The sequence below is a fragment of the Bombina bombina genome, chromosome 5, assembly GCF_027579735.1.
Source record: "Bombina bombina isolate aBomBom1 chromosome 5, aBomBom1.pri, whole genome shotgun sequence".
In the NCBI taxonomy this organism is placed as follows: Eukaryota; Metazoa; Chordata; class Amphibia; order Anura; family Bombinatoridae; genus Bombina; species Bombina bombina.
This window is the reverse complement of record NC_069503.1, coordinates 1,006,996,897-1,007,011,360: the sequence shown is the minus strand read 5'-3', so window position 1 is coordinate 1,007,011,360 and position 14,464 is coordinate 1,006,996,897. Positions and strand designations below refer to the sequence as shown.

Genomic DNA, 14,464 nt, shown 5'->3' with positions numbered 1-14,464 from the left:
ATGTATCTCTATTAATAAGCCTGATACCAGTCGCTATCACTGCATTTAAGGCTTTACTTACATTACTTAGGTATCAGCAGCATTTTCTAGCAAATTCCATCCCTAGAAAAATATTTTAACTGCGCATACCTTATTGCAGGAAAACCTGCACGCTATTCCCCCTCTGAAGTTACCTCACTCCTCAGAATATGTGAGAACAGCAAAGGATCTTAGTTACTTCTGCTAAGATCATAGAAAACGCAGGCAGATTCTTCTTCTAAATACTGCCTGAGATAAACAGTACACTCCGGTACCATTTAAAAAAACAAACTTTTGATTGAAGAGATAAACTAAGTATAAAACACCACAGTCCTCTTACGACCTCCATCTTTGTTGAGAGTTGCAAGAGAATGACTGGGTATGGCAGTGAGGGGAGGAGCTATATAGCAGCTCTGCTGTGGGTGATCCTCTTGCAACTTCCTGTTGGGAAGGAGAATATCCCATAAGTTATGGATGATCCGTGGACTGGATACACTTAACAAGAGAAATACCTTTTACGTTTATTAGAAGGTAGGATGGCAGACAAAGCCTTCTGAATCGCATCAGCAATAAAATCTTTTATATTCACAGGTATAATATGTACATTAGATGTTGAAGGAACAACAGGCATTGTACTATTACTGATGGACACATTCTCTGCATGTAAAAGCTTATCATGACAACTATTACATACCACAGTTGGAGATATAATCTCCACAAATTTACAACAGATGCACTTAGCTTTGGTAGAACTGCTATCAGGCAGCAGGGTTCCAACAGTGGTTTCTAAGACAGGATCAGATTGAGACATCTAGCAAATGTAAGAGAAAAAACAACATATAAAGCAAAATTAGCAATTTCCTTATATGGCAGTTTCAGGAAGGAATGGGAAAAAAATGCAAGATGCATATAGGAATGGGGTTTTAAATAATGAAATTATTTGGCGCCAAGTATGACGCACAACGCAAACTGAAAATATTTTGGCGCTAACAACATCCGGAAATGACACACTTGCGTCATTGTAGACATAACCTTGTGCAAGGAACTCAGCGTCAACTAAGACGTTGGAAATGACGAATATGAGTCATTGGACGTACCTTTGCGCCAAAAAAAATCTCGAGACTAATTTTGCCCGAGAAATTTAATGAAAAAGCAGTCAATTGAAAAAAGACTATACCCCAGGTACGAAAAATATTTTCCTAAATATGTTTTTTCCCAAATATGAAACTGATAGTCTGCAAAAGGAAATATACATAAACCTGACTCGTGGCAAATATAAGTACAATACATATATTTAGAACTTTATATTAATGCATAAAGTGCCAAACCATAGCTGAGAGTGTCTTAAGTAATGAAAACATACTTACCGAAAGACAACCATCCACATATAGCAGATAGCCAAACCAGTGCTGAAACAGTCATCAGTAGAGGTAATGGAATATGAGAGTATATCGTCGATCTGAATAAGGGAGGTAGGAGATGAATTTCTACGACTGAAAACAGAGAACCTATGAAATAGATCTCACGCGAGGAAAACCATTGCATTCAATGGGTGATACTCCCTTCACATCCCTATGACATTCACTGTACTCTGAGAGGAATCAGGGTTTCAAAATGCTGAGAAGCGCATATCAGCGTAGAAATCTTAGCACAAACTTACTTCACCACCTCCATAGGAGGCAAAGTTTGTAAAACTGAATTGTGGGTGTGGTGAGGGGTGTATTTATAGGCATTTTGAGGTTTGGGAAACTTTGCCCCTCCTGGTAGGATTGTATATCCCATACGTCACTAGCTCATGGACTCTTGCCAATTACATGAAAGAAATGTATTTTACAATTAAAAGGGACATTGAAAATTTAAGACACTTCATGTACCACACTCTAGTTATGGGTGCCACCATTCTGGACCTAGGTTTGTGTGGTAAGGTCAGTGGCTGATGAGGCACTGGATAGTATAAGTGCCAGATAAACACACATATGAACCCAATAGAGCTTCAATTTTTGGACACACACACAAACAGAAATATTCAAAGGCACACACACACTTATAGACACACACAAACAAAAATATTAAAAGGCACACATACCCAGACACACAGAAACGTACTCACTAACAGTCACTCAGAAATACTCACACACTCAAAAAAACTTACACACAGAAACACTCCTGAGACACACACATTCAAAGACACAAAAACACTCACAGACACTCATATAGAAAGACTCAGATACACACACAGACACAAAGAAACACAGAATAATAAACAAAAAGATATACTGTATATATAGATGCACAATAATATACACTCATTGGATTTATAGCAAGAAAAATGAAATCATTTTTTTTTTCTACAGATTTTATAAATGTGGAAGATGTCAGACATGTAAAAACATGGTACCAGTAAAGCTTTTCGAACACCCAACAACAAAGAGTAAATTCGTCCCTTCTTTCTAGATGGTAGATCAAAATTGGTGGTTTACATAGGTATTGGAGAATCCTGTTCCGTTTCTTTATTTCAGTCTTTAGGAATTTAAACCAACCATCTCTGTCCCCTTTGTTTTCTACATCCATAGTTTCAGTACATGTGATGGCTCTGCCAATATTTGAGGATAATTGACTATTGTTTTTCTTATTATTTTATCTTTGCCAAAAAAAAAAAAACTGCCTATGTGCAATTTTTATATTGTGTAATATTTTTCTCTTTCAATATTTTTCTTTTGGCACCACTGTTGGTACAACATTACCGGTTTCCAGTCAACCTCTACATATATCGATGTTTATTTCATTATTAACCTTTTTTTTATATTATTACATTTCATCCTCTGCTATCCATTAATGTTTTATTTCCCTATATGTATTCTTACATTATCATCAATAAAAAGATTGTTTTTAGTTTGCTAGCTTCCTCTGTCTCTAACTATCAAAGCTTCTGCTCTCTGTTGTTTCTATCACAAATATCTGTGTGTTCTTTTTTCTCAAATCAAACTCCTTTGAAATTATTCAAACACTTGAGAAGCATTTTGATTAATTTCCCCACATAAAACATCATTCTTAATTGAATAATTTGAATGATTACTTTGGTGACTTTTTTTTAATTTATCCTATTTATATTGTGTGATTTAAAGAGACAGTGTAATTTTTTTCTCCCGCTTAATGTGTTCCCAGTGATCCATTTGACCTCTTTGGAAGTATTACATTTTTTTTAAAATATATCCTTTACATTTATTTTCTCTTGTGATGTATCGACTCCACGGATTAATCCATACTTGTGGGATATTCTCCTTCCCTACAGGAAGTGGCAGAGAGAGCACCCACAGCAGAGCTGTCTATATAGCTCCTCAATTAGCTCCACCCCCCAGTCATTCTCTCTGCCTGCTTAACTGCTAGGAAGGGCAAAGTGAGTGTGGTGACAAAAATGTTAAGTTTTTATTTTCTCAAGCAAAAGTTTGTTATTTTAAATGGTACCGGTGTGTACTATTTACTCTCTGGCAGAAAAGGGATGAAGATTTCTGCAAGGAGGATGATGATCTTAGCACTTTGTAACTAAGATCCACTGCTGTTCTCACAAGGGCTGAAGAGTACAGGAAAACTTCAGTTGGGGGAACAGTTTGCAGGCTAAACTGCATTAAGGTATGTTCAGTCTATTTTTTCTAGACAGACTGTTATTTCTAGAAAAGGCTGGCAATATCCCCATGAGGGAAAGGTAAGCTGTATTCAGTAAAAGAGGAATCCAAGCTTGCATAAAGGGTTCATAGTTACTGGTGACATGATAGGAAAAAACGTTTTGGTTTAATTACAAATAAAACGTTTTTTGAGGGACTTTAAGGAGTCTTTGTGGCTTGTTTAAGGGTTATTAACCCACATGGCTAGTTTAAGAAACACTCTGTGGTGTTTTTTAGTCCCCATAACTAACTTCGAGTGAGGAGTTTATTTACCTCAGAAGCATCCAGATACTTCTCCAGAGATTCCTGCTGTATTTGAGGGCTGTAAAGAGGTTTTTTTCCCCACAAATTGTTCCTAAAGGGCAGGTAGGTGCCACAGCAGAGCTGTGGCAAGGTGCTGAACGTTATTTTACCGGTTTTTAAGTTTTTTCAATCCAGTTTTTACATTAAGGGGTTAATTGTTTATTTGCATAGTGGTGCAAAGTAACTAAGGCTTTATGATGCTACTGTAAAAATTTTGTTGTGTTTACTGCTTTTTTACACTGTTTTGCAGAGTTTGTGCAGCTTTTTTTCTTTTAAAGGCACAGTACCGTTTTTGTTTAAAGTGTTATTTACTTTGATTAAAGTGTTTTCCAAGCTTGCTTGTTACATTACTAGCCTGTTTAACATGTCTGACACCAAGGAGAATCCTTGTTCTATGTGTTTAGAAGCCATTGTGGAACCCCCTCTTAGAATGTGTCCCACTTGCACTATGTCTATAAATTATAAAGAGCATATTTTAGCACTTAAAAATATTGCAATAGATGATTCTCAGAAGGAAATGAGGGTTTGCATCTAGCTCTCCCCAAGTAACGCCCGCACAAGTGACGCCAAGTACCTCTAGTGCGTCTAATTCATTTACTTTACAAGACATGACCACAGTTATGAATAAAACCCTCACAGGAGGTTTTTTCTAAACTGCCTGGTTTAAAAGGAAAGCGTGACAGCTCTGAGTTAAGAACAAATGCTGAGCCGTCTGACGCTTTAGTAGCCGTATCCGATATACCCTCACAATGTTCTGAAGTAGGGGTAAGGGATTTGTTATCTGAGAGAGAGATTTCTGATTCAGGAAAGACGCTCCCTCAGACAGATTCTGATATGAAGGCCTTTAAATTTAAGCTTGAACACCTCCGCTTATTGCTCAAGGAGGTATTAGCTACTCTAGACGATTGTGACCCTATAGTGGTCCCAGAGAAATTGTGTAAAATGGACAGATACTTAGAGGTTCCTGTTTACACTGATGTTTTTCCAGTCCCTAAGAGGATTGTGACTATTGTTACTAAGGAGTGGGATAGACCAGGTATTCCGTTCGCTCCCCCTCCTGTTTTTAAGAAAATGTTTCCCATATCTGACACCATACAGGACTCGTGGCAGACTGTTCCTAAGGTGGAGGGAGCTATTTCTACTATTGCTAAGCGTACAACTATACCTATCGAAGACAGTTGTGCTTTCATAGATCCTATGGATAAAAAAATTAGAGGGTCTCCTAAAGAAATTTTTTGTTCATCAAGGTTTTCTTCTCTAACTTATTGCATGCATTGTTCCTGTAACTACTGCAGCTGCTTTCTGGTTTGAGGCTCTAGAAGAGGCTCTCCAGGTGGAGACTCCATTAGAGGATATTATGGATAGAATTAAGGCCCTTAAGTTGGCTAATTCTTTCATTACAGATGCCGCTTTCCAAATGGCTAAATTAGCGGCAAAGAATTCAGGTTTTGCCATTTTAGCACGCAGGGCGTTATGGCTTAAGTCCTGGTCTGCTAATGTGTCATCAAAATCTAAATTGTTGAACATCCCTTTCAAAGGAAAGACCCTATTCGGGCCTGCACTGAAAGAAATTATTTCAGACATCACTGGAGGGAAAGGCCATGCCCTCCCTCAGGATAAAACAAATAAGATGAGGACCAAACAAAATAATTTTCATTCCTTTCGGAACTTCAAGGGTGGTCCTGCTTCAGCTTCCCCTGCAGCAAAGCAAGAGGGGAATTCTGTCCAATCCAAGTCAGTCTGGAGACCTAACCAGGCTTGGAACAAAGGTAAACAGTCTAAGAAGCCTGCTGCTGCCTCTAAGACAGCATGAAGGGGTAGCCCCCGATCCGGGACCGGATCTAGTAGGGGGCAGACTCTCTCTCTTTGCTCATTCTTGGGCAAGAGATGTTCACGTTTCCTGGGCTTTAGAAATTGTGTCCCAAGGATATCTTCTGGACTTCAAAGACTCCCCCCCAAGGGGGAGATCTTACATTTCTCAATTGTCTGCAAACCAGACAAAGAGAGAGGCGTTCTTACGCTGTGTAGAAGACCTACATACCATGGGAGTGATTCGCCCAGTTCCAAGAGCGGAACAAGGGCTAGGTTTTTACTCCAACCTGTTTGTGGTTCCCAAAAAAGAGGGAACTTTCAGACCAATCTTGGATCTCAAAATTCTAAACAAATTCCTCAGAGTACCATCTTTCAAGATGGAGACTATTCGGACTATTCTTCCTCTGATCCAGGAGGGTCAATATATGACTACCGTGGACTTAAAGGATGCGTATCTACACATCCCTATTCACAGAGATCATCATCAATTCCTCAGATTCGCCTTTCTGGACAGGCATTACCAGTTTGTGGCCCTTCCCTTTGGGTTGGCCACGGCGCCCAGAATTTTCACAAAGGTGCTAGGGTCCCTTTTGGCGGTTCTAAGACCGTGGGGTATAGCAGTGGTGCCTTATCTAGACATCTTAATTCAGGCGTCGACTTTCCAGCTAGCCAAGTCTCACACAGACATCGTGTTGGCTTTTCTGAGATCTCACGGGTGGAAGGTGAACATAAAAAAAAGAGTTCTCTCGTCCCTCTCACAAGAGTTTCCTTCCTAGGGACTCTGATAGACTCGGTAGAAATTAAAATATTTCTGACGGAGGTCAGAAAATCAGAACTTTTAATCACCTGCCGAGCTCTTCATTCCATTCCTCGGCCATCAGTGGCTCAGTGTATGGAGGTAATCGGACTTATGGTAGTGGCAACGGACATAGTTCCTTATGCCCGCCTACACCTCAGACCACTGCAACTATGCATGCTCAAACAGTGGAATGGGGATTATGCAGATTTATCTCCTCAACTGCATCTGGACCAAGAGACCAGAGATTCTCTTCTCTGGTGGTTGTCTTAGGACCACCTGTCTCAGGGAATATGTTTCCGCAGGCCAGAGTGGCTCATAGTAACGACAGATGCCAGCCTGCTAGGCTGGGGTGCAGTCTGAAATCATTGAAAGCACAGGGCTTATGGTCTCAGGAGGAATCTCTCCTCCCGATAAACATTCTAGTACTGAGAGCGATATTCAATGCGCTTCAGGCGTGGCCTCAGCTAGCTGCGGCCAAATTCATCAGATTTCAGTCGGACAACATCACGACTGTAGCCTATATCAATCATCAAGGAGGAACACGGAGTTCTCTAGCGATGATGGAGGTAACCAAAATTATCCGATGGGCGGAGGATCACTCTTGCCATCTCTCAGCAATCCATATCCCAGGGGTAGAGAACTAGGAGGCGGATTTCCTAAGTCGTCAGACTTTTCATCCGGGGGAGTGGGAGCTCCATCCGGAGGTATTTGCCCAGCTGACTCAGCTATGGAGCACACCAGAATTGGATCTGATGGCGTCCCGACAGAACGCCAAACTTCCGCGTTACGGGTCCAGGTCCCGGGATCCCCAGGCGGTACTGATAGATGCTCTAGCAGTACCCTGGTCCTTCAATCTGGCTTATGTATTTCCACCGTTTCCTCTCCTCCCACGTCTGGTTGCCAGAATCAAGCAGGAGAGAGCTTCGGTGATTCTGATAGCGCCTGCGTGGCCACGCAGGACTTGGTATGCAGATCTGGTGGACATATCATCTGTTCCACCGTGGAGTCTGCCAATGAGGCAGGACCTTCTAATCCAAGGTCCGTTCAAGCATCCAAATCTAATTCCTCTGCGTCTAACTGCTTGGAGATGGAACGCCTGATTCTATCAAGGCGTGGTTTCTCTGAGTCGGTCATTGATACCCTGATTCAGGCTAGAAAGCCTGTCACCAGGAAAATCTATCATAAGATTTGGCGCAAATATATCTTTCTTGGTGTGAATCGAAGGGTTACTCATGGAGTAAGATTTGGATTCCTAGAATTTTGTCCTTTCTCCAAGAAGGATTGGAGAAGGGATTATCAGCTAGTTCCTTAAAGGGACAAATATCTGCTTTGTCTATTCTTTTACACAAACGTCTGGCAGATGTCCCAGACGTTCAAGCGATTAGTCAGGCCTTGGTCAGGATCAAGCCTGTATTTAAACTTGGTTCTTAAAGTTCTTCAAGGGGTTCCGTTTGAACCTATGCATTCCATAGATATTAAGTTTCTATCTTGGAAAGTTTTGTTTTTAGTAGCTATCTCTTCGGCTCGAAGAGTTTCTGAGTTATCTGCTTTACAGTATGACTCACCTTATTTTCCATGCAGATAAGGTGGTTTTACGTACCAAACCTGGATTCCTTCCTAAGGTTGTTTCTAATAGGAATATCAATCAGGAAATTGTTGTTCCTTCGCTGTGTCCTAATCCTTCTTCAAAGAAGGAACGTCTGTTGCACAATCTTGATGTGGTTCGTGCTTTAAAGTTCTACTTACAAGCAACCAAAGATTTCCGTCAAACATCTTCATTGTTTGTTGTCTATTCTGGTAAGCGGAGAGGTCAAAAGGCTACGGCTACCTCTCTTTCTTTTTGGCTGAAAAGAATCATCCGTAAGGCTTATGAGACTACTGGCCAGCAGCCTCCTGAAAGAATTACTGCTTAATCTACTAGAGCAGTGGCTTCCACATGGGCTTTTAAAAATGAGGCTTCTGTTGAACAGATTTGTAAGGCGGCGACTTGGTCTTCACTTCATACTTTTTCCAAATTTTCCAAATTTGATTCTTTTGCTTCTTCTGAGGCTATTTTTGGGAGAAAGGTTATACAAGTAGTGGTGCCTTCCGTTTAAGGTACCTGTCTTGTCCCTCCCTTCATCCGTGTCCTAAAGCTTTGGTATTGGTATCCCACAAGTATGGATGAATCCGTGGACTCGATACATCTTACAAGAGAAAACAGAATTTATGCTTACCTGATAAATTTCTTTCTCTTGTGATGTATCGAGTCCACGGCCCGTCCTGTCTATTTAAGACAGGTAGTATATTTTTATTTAAAAAACTTCAGTCACCACTGCACCCTATAGTTTCTCCTTTTTCTTCCTAGCCTTCGGTCGAATGACTGGGGGGGGGGTGGAGCTAAGGGAGGGGCTATATAGACAGCTCTGCTGTGGGTGCTCTCTCTGCCACTTCCTGTAGGGAAGAAGAATATCCCACAAGTATGGATGAATCCGTGGACTCAATACATCACAAGAGAAAGAAATTTATCAGGTAAGCATAAATTCTGTTTTTCCATTTGAAAAAGTGGTTATAGTTGCTGACTACTGGTTATAGAAAAGCTTTGTAAAAAACATAATTTATGCTTACCTGATAAATTTATTTCTCTTGTAGTGTGTTCAGTCCACGGGTCATCCATTACTTATGGGATATATTCTCCTTCCCAAAAGGAAGTTGCAAGAGGATCACCCAAGCAGAGCTGCTATATAGCTCCTCCCCTCACATGTCATATCCAGTCATTCGACCGAAACAAGACGAGAAAGGAGAAACTATAGGGTGCAGTGGTGACTGGAGTTATAATTTAAAATTTAGAACCTGCCTCAAAAAGACAGGGCGGGCCGTGGACTGAACACACTACAAGAGAAATAAATTTATCAGGTAAGCATAAATTATGTTTTCTCTTGTTAAGTGTGTTCAGTCCACGGGTCATCCATTACTTATGGGATACCAATACCAAAGCTAAAGTACACGGATGATGGGAGGGACAAGGCAGGAACATTAAACAGAAGGAACCACTGCCTGTAGAACCTTTCTCCCAAAAACAGCCTCCGAAGAAGCAAAAGTGTCAAATTTGTAAAATTTGGAAAAAGTATGAAGTGAAGACCAAGTTGCAGCCTTGCAAATCTGTTCAACAGAGGCCTGATTCTTAAAGGCCCAGGTGTAAGCCACAGCTCTAGTGGAATGAGCTGTAATTTTTTCAGGAGGCTGCTGTCCAGCAGTCTCGTAGGCTAAGCGTATTATGCTACGAAGCCAAAAAGAGAGAGAGGTAGCCGAAGCCTTTTGACCTCTCCTCTGTCCAGAGTAAACGACAAACAGAGAAGGGAGGCGGAGCGTAGCCATGCAGGAACATGGCCGCATGTTAAGCTAGCTCCGTGACATGCCTTAGGTCACCGGCTTATATACCTATTTCTGAGTTGAGAGACACCGCTAAAATTGTACTGGACTGAAAGGTCAAACCACAAAAGCCCATTATCAGTAACGGATAATGCATTTTTGAATGGCTATAGGATATTACTGAAGTCAGCCGGAGCCGCCCCACGCTCCTGAAGGACACTGAACGACTAAGATTGGGACACAGGTCGCATGGTAGGCTGAATCCCATAGCGACTTAAATAGCCCTTACAGTGAAAAGGAAACCGGCAGAGATCATCTGGTTGAATTGGGTGACTGCACAAGAGACCGCCGCCATCGCGCCACTCCACGTGGTAAGTGATAAGACCGCAGCAGGCTACAAACCCTACATATTAATACAGTAACACACGTCCCTAACACTCTACAAACCGGACAGTGCCCGAGACCTTTCTTCCTCTAACACCCAGAAGCGTTACTGCCAGAACAACTAAACAAAATAACACGCAGTAAAAAAACCTACAAACAGCAGGGCGAGAGGAGATTCCTAATCAAAAAGGTTGCAGCTCCTCTACGGACATCATAACATACAGGACAGAGGTGCTAGTACCCAGTGTATTTGTTATACACATACAACTCGTACTTTATTGTAGCAGTGGGGCTCAAAGGTGATACTCAAAAGCTGAAATTCACTTTCTATCTAAATGGCCTCCAGAAGAAACACCAAACCGGAAAAGAACCTAACCACTTCAGCCACCATGAACTCCTTTTTTTCAAAGCAAGATTCAGAGGGGCTAGACCTCACACAGACATTAAATAATAGTGACGCCTCACAACTAAACTCCAACCCAGACAATCGAAGTTCACATATAGACCAATTAAGTCAGATACAGTCCAATATCTCACTTCTCCCATCTAAATCGGACCTTGCTGAATTAAAATCTTTTATTAAAAATGAGATGTCCACACTGAGAAGGGATATCAATGAAATGGGGTCCAGACTGGAATATCTGGAAGACGGACAAGATACTTTAAATAATATGGTATCAGATGTAGACCACCAACTGACAAGACATGAAACAGTTATACAGGCACTGCAGTTAAAGGTGGAAGATTTGGACAATCGAAATAGAAGGAGCAACCTGAGGATCCGGGGAGTGCCAGAAGAAGCCACCAAGGAATCTCTGACCTCATATTTGCTGCAATTATTTGAATACATCATACCAAATCTCAAACTCTCAGAATCTTCAATGGAGAGGGCCCATCGGGCATTGAAACCAATACCAACCCCACCAAAACCTCCCAGGGATATCATCATAAAGTTTACCAACTACTCAGATAAAGAAGCTATTTGGAAACACGTTAGAACACAGCGAGAACTTAAATTCCAAACTTACAGTATCCAAATTTTCCAGGATATTAGCCCCACAACCATAGAAAAGAGAAAAGAAGTCCGCTTCATCACTCAAAGTCTACAAGAAAGAAAAGTGAGGTACAGATGGGGGTTTCCCTTTAGTCTTATTGTACAGAAAGAAGGCAGAACACATATCTATAAAGACTCCAATGACTTGGACACATTTTCTAGAGGTTTGAACATGGAGTTTCCACAACCCAACCTACAGGCTTCAACATCACGCAGAGAGGCTGCTCCTCTACCTCAAAGACCACAATGGTCTACTGTTCAATACAAGAAAAAAAAGGTTGAGCAGCCCACAGACACTATCTGAACTATCACCATGCTACCATATAGAGGCTTCAATTCTTTGTTTCCAGGCAGATGGAAACTCCATCAAGATACCTATGGACTGATAAGTATATTTAACGTTTTGTTTTAAGTTAACATGAATATGTCTATTGTTGGTTATACTGATAGTTAAATAGTTGTAATGTTCTGTTACATTTTGTTGACATCTATTGAAATAATGACCTTATGCTCCACAAGAAAACTCTGTTAGTGATTCCTGCATTCTTATTAGGGGGTAATGACAGAATCTGTATACAGATACATCAGGTATTAAGACGAATATAATACATGGCTATACGATAAACTAATACGTTTGATAAATCATTATGGCCCGCAACTTCTTAAAGCAATGATAGGCCATGGCTAGACACAGACCTTACCTTAAATAATGACCTAACCTAATGTCTAGTCTGTTGTTATGTTGACAAGATAACCGCTAATGAGAATGGTTGACCTATTAAATACCAATTAGGGGCACCTCACCCTACCTTGAAATATAGAAATTATGTCACCCACACTATTCAGACAAAGACAAAGTAGAAAATACTTATATAACAGGTATATGACAATGTTCTTGTAATGTTTTCTCCTCTCTTTGTTCATGATTGTTTTTTTTGAAAGTCTATAGAAGCAGATAGTAAGTAAAAATGTTAGATGGTGTCTCTCTAATGTATAATGCTTCAAGTACGCCGGTGACCTAAACAGAGACATGCTACCTCATCCTCAAAACATGATATGTTTTGATCTATACTTTCTCTCTTTCTTTCCCCCCCTCCCTGTACCCATAAAACACCTCCCTGTTCCACCCGATGTTCTCAAACAAAACATTAGCTTTCACTCCCACGTGCATTATCTACACTCCACGCACATTAGATTAAATGCTCACTACGAACATGGCTAAATCCCAAGCTCAACACATAAATACAAATGACCTGCATCTGTATTCAGTGAACGCCAAAGGTCTCAACATTCCGAACAAGAGATCAGCAGTACTCAGGGAATGTCGCAGCCAGGGGATTGACTTTATGTTTCTCCAGGAAACACATTTTAGAAAGGGGAGGGAGCCCACAACATTCGCTCGCGTGTTTGGCACATGCTACTGGGCCTCACATAACAAACATAAAAAACAAGGGGTTGGCATTATAATTAAAAAAGGGATTCCCTTTATAGAATTACAAAACATAAAAGACAAAGAAGGAAGATACATCATCCTAGTTGGCTTATTATACAACAGACCGGTAACTCTTGTCTCAGTGTACGCACCAAACGTAAATCAACAAACATTTCTTAGAAAACTATCTAACCTATTACTAGATCACCAGAAAGGGGTACTCATCATGTGTGGGGATTTTAACATAGCATTGAACCCCGAACTTGACTGTTCTTCCGGTCACTCCTCATTCCCATCTTCCCACCTGAACAAAATTAAACACTACTTCAGAAACATAGTAGCACATGACGTATGGAGAATACTACACCCCCAACTTCGTGATTATTCCTTCTTCTCATACCCACATGCAACATACACCAGGATAGATTATGTGTTTACTGATGTGGGTGGTTTATCCCTATTTAAATCAGCAAAAATATGCCCAATGACTTGGTCTGACCATTCTGCACTAACTAGTTCTTTTTCTTGGCCTTCTAAACCCATAAAGAACTTCATATGGAAATTAGATGAATCTATCCTTTCGGACCCCAAAAATGTTATAAAAATAGATAAAGTAATCACAGAATACTTTCAAATTAATAACAATGCGGAGACTTCGCCGCAAATGCTCTGGGAGGCACATAAAAGCGTAGTTCGAGGAGAATTGATGGCCATGAAGGCATACATAAATAAAACTAGAAGAGAATCAGTTCAATCATTTTTACTCAAAATTCAACAACTTGAGACTGCGCACAAAAGACTCCCCTCAGACAGAGATATATTAACAGAACTTACACTAGAAAGGAAAAAACTGGCCTCCCACCTATCTAAAGACCATAAACGAAGGGCTTTGCACAATCGCCAAAAACACTATGAGGGGCGTAATAAATATGGACGTCTGCTAGCACGCTATCTTAAACAAAAAGCACATAAAAAATATATTCTACATATAGAGGATGAGAAAGGACGGTCACAATACTCTACACATGCAATAGCTCATACATTCAAAACATTCTTCCAAAAACTTTACAACATCAAACCAGACTCCCAATTAAATATAAACGACCAAAGGTCACGATCGCAACTAATAGATGACTTCTTACAACACCTGAATCTTCCCACTATCACGACTGAGCAAAGAGATAACTTAGAGAATGACTTAACAATTGAGGAAGTAAATCAGGTTATTAAAGATTTACCGACTGGAAAAGCACCAGGCCCAGACGGTTTTAGCCACAAATATTATTCGATTTTTCGAGAAACCTTGTCCCCACACATATTAGCTTATTTCCATTCTATTGACTCTTCTAAGGCCTTCTCAGCAAACGCTTTAGAAGCCCACATAACATTATTACCAAAGCCAAATAAATCATTAATTTTCCCTGCAAATTATCGCCCGATCTCGTTATTAAACGCAGACATCAAAATCTTTGCTAAAATAATAGCCCACAGACTAAACAAAATCTTACCTGACATCATACACCCGGATCAAGTGGGCTTCATCCCAGGTCGTGAAGCAAAAGACAACACGGTCAGAGCCTTACATTTAATTCATTATGTTAAAAAAAATAATATACCATCTATATTTTTATCAACGGATGCCGAAAAGG

General features: G+C 40.5%; 1 protein-coding gene across 1 annotated transcript in view; it reads right to left on the bottom strand.

The window, feature by feature from the left end:
• The window catches only part of SPAG1 (sperm associated antigen 1), a 501,191-nt gene that overhangs the window by 231,923 nt on the left and 254,804 nt on the right, over window positions 1-14,464 (bottom strand). The gene's annotated exons all lie outside the window — the stretch shown is intronic.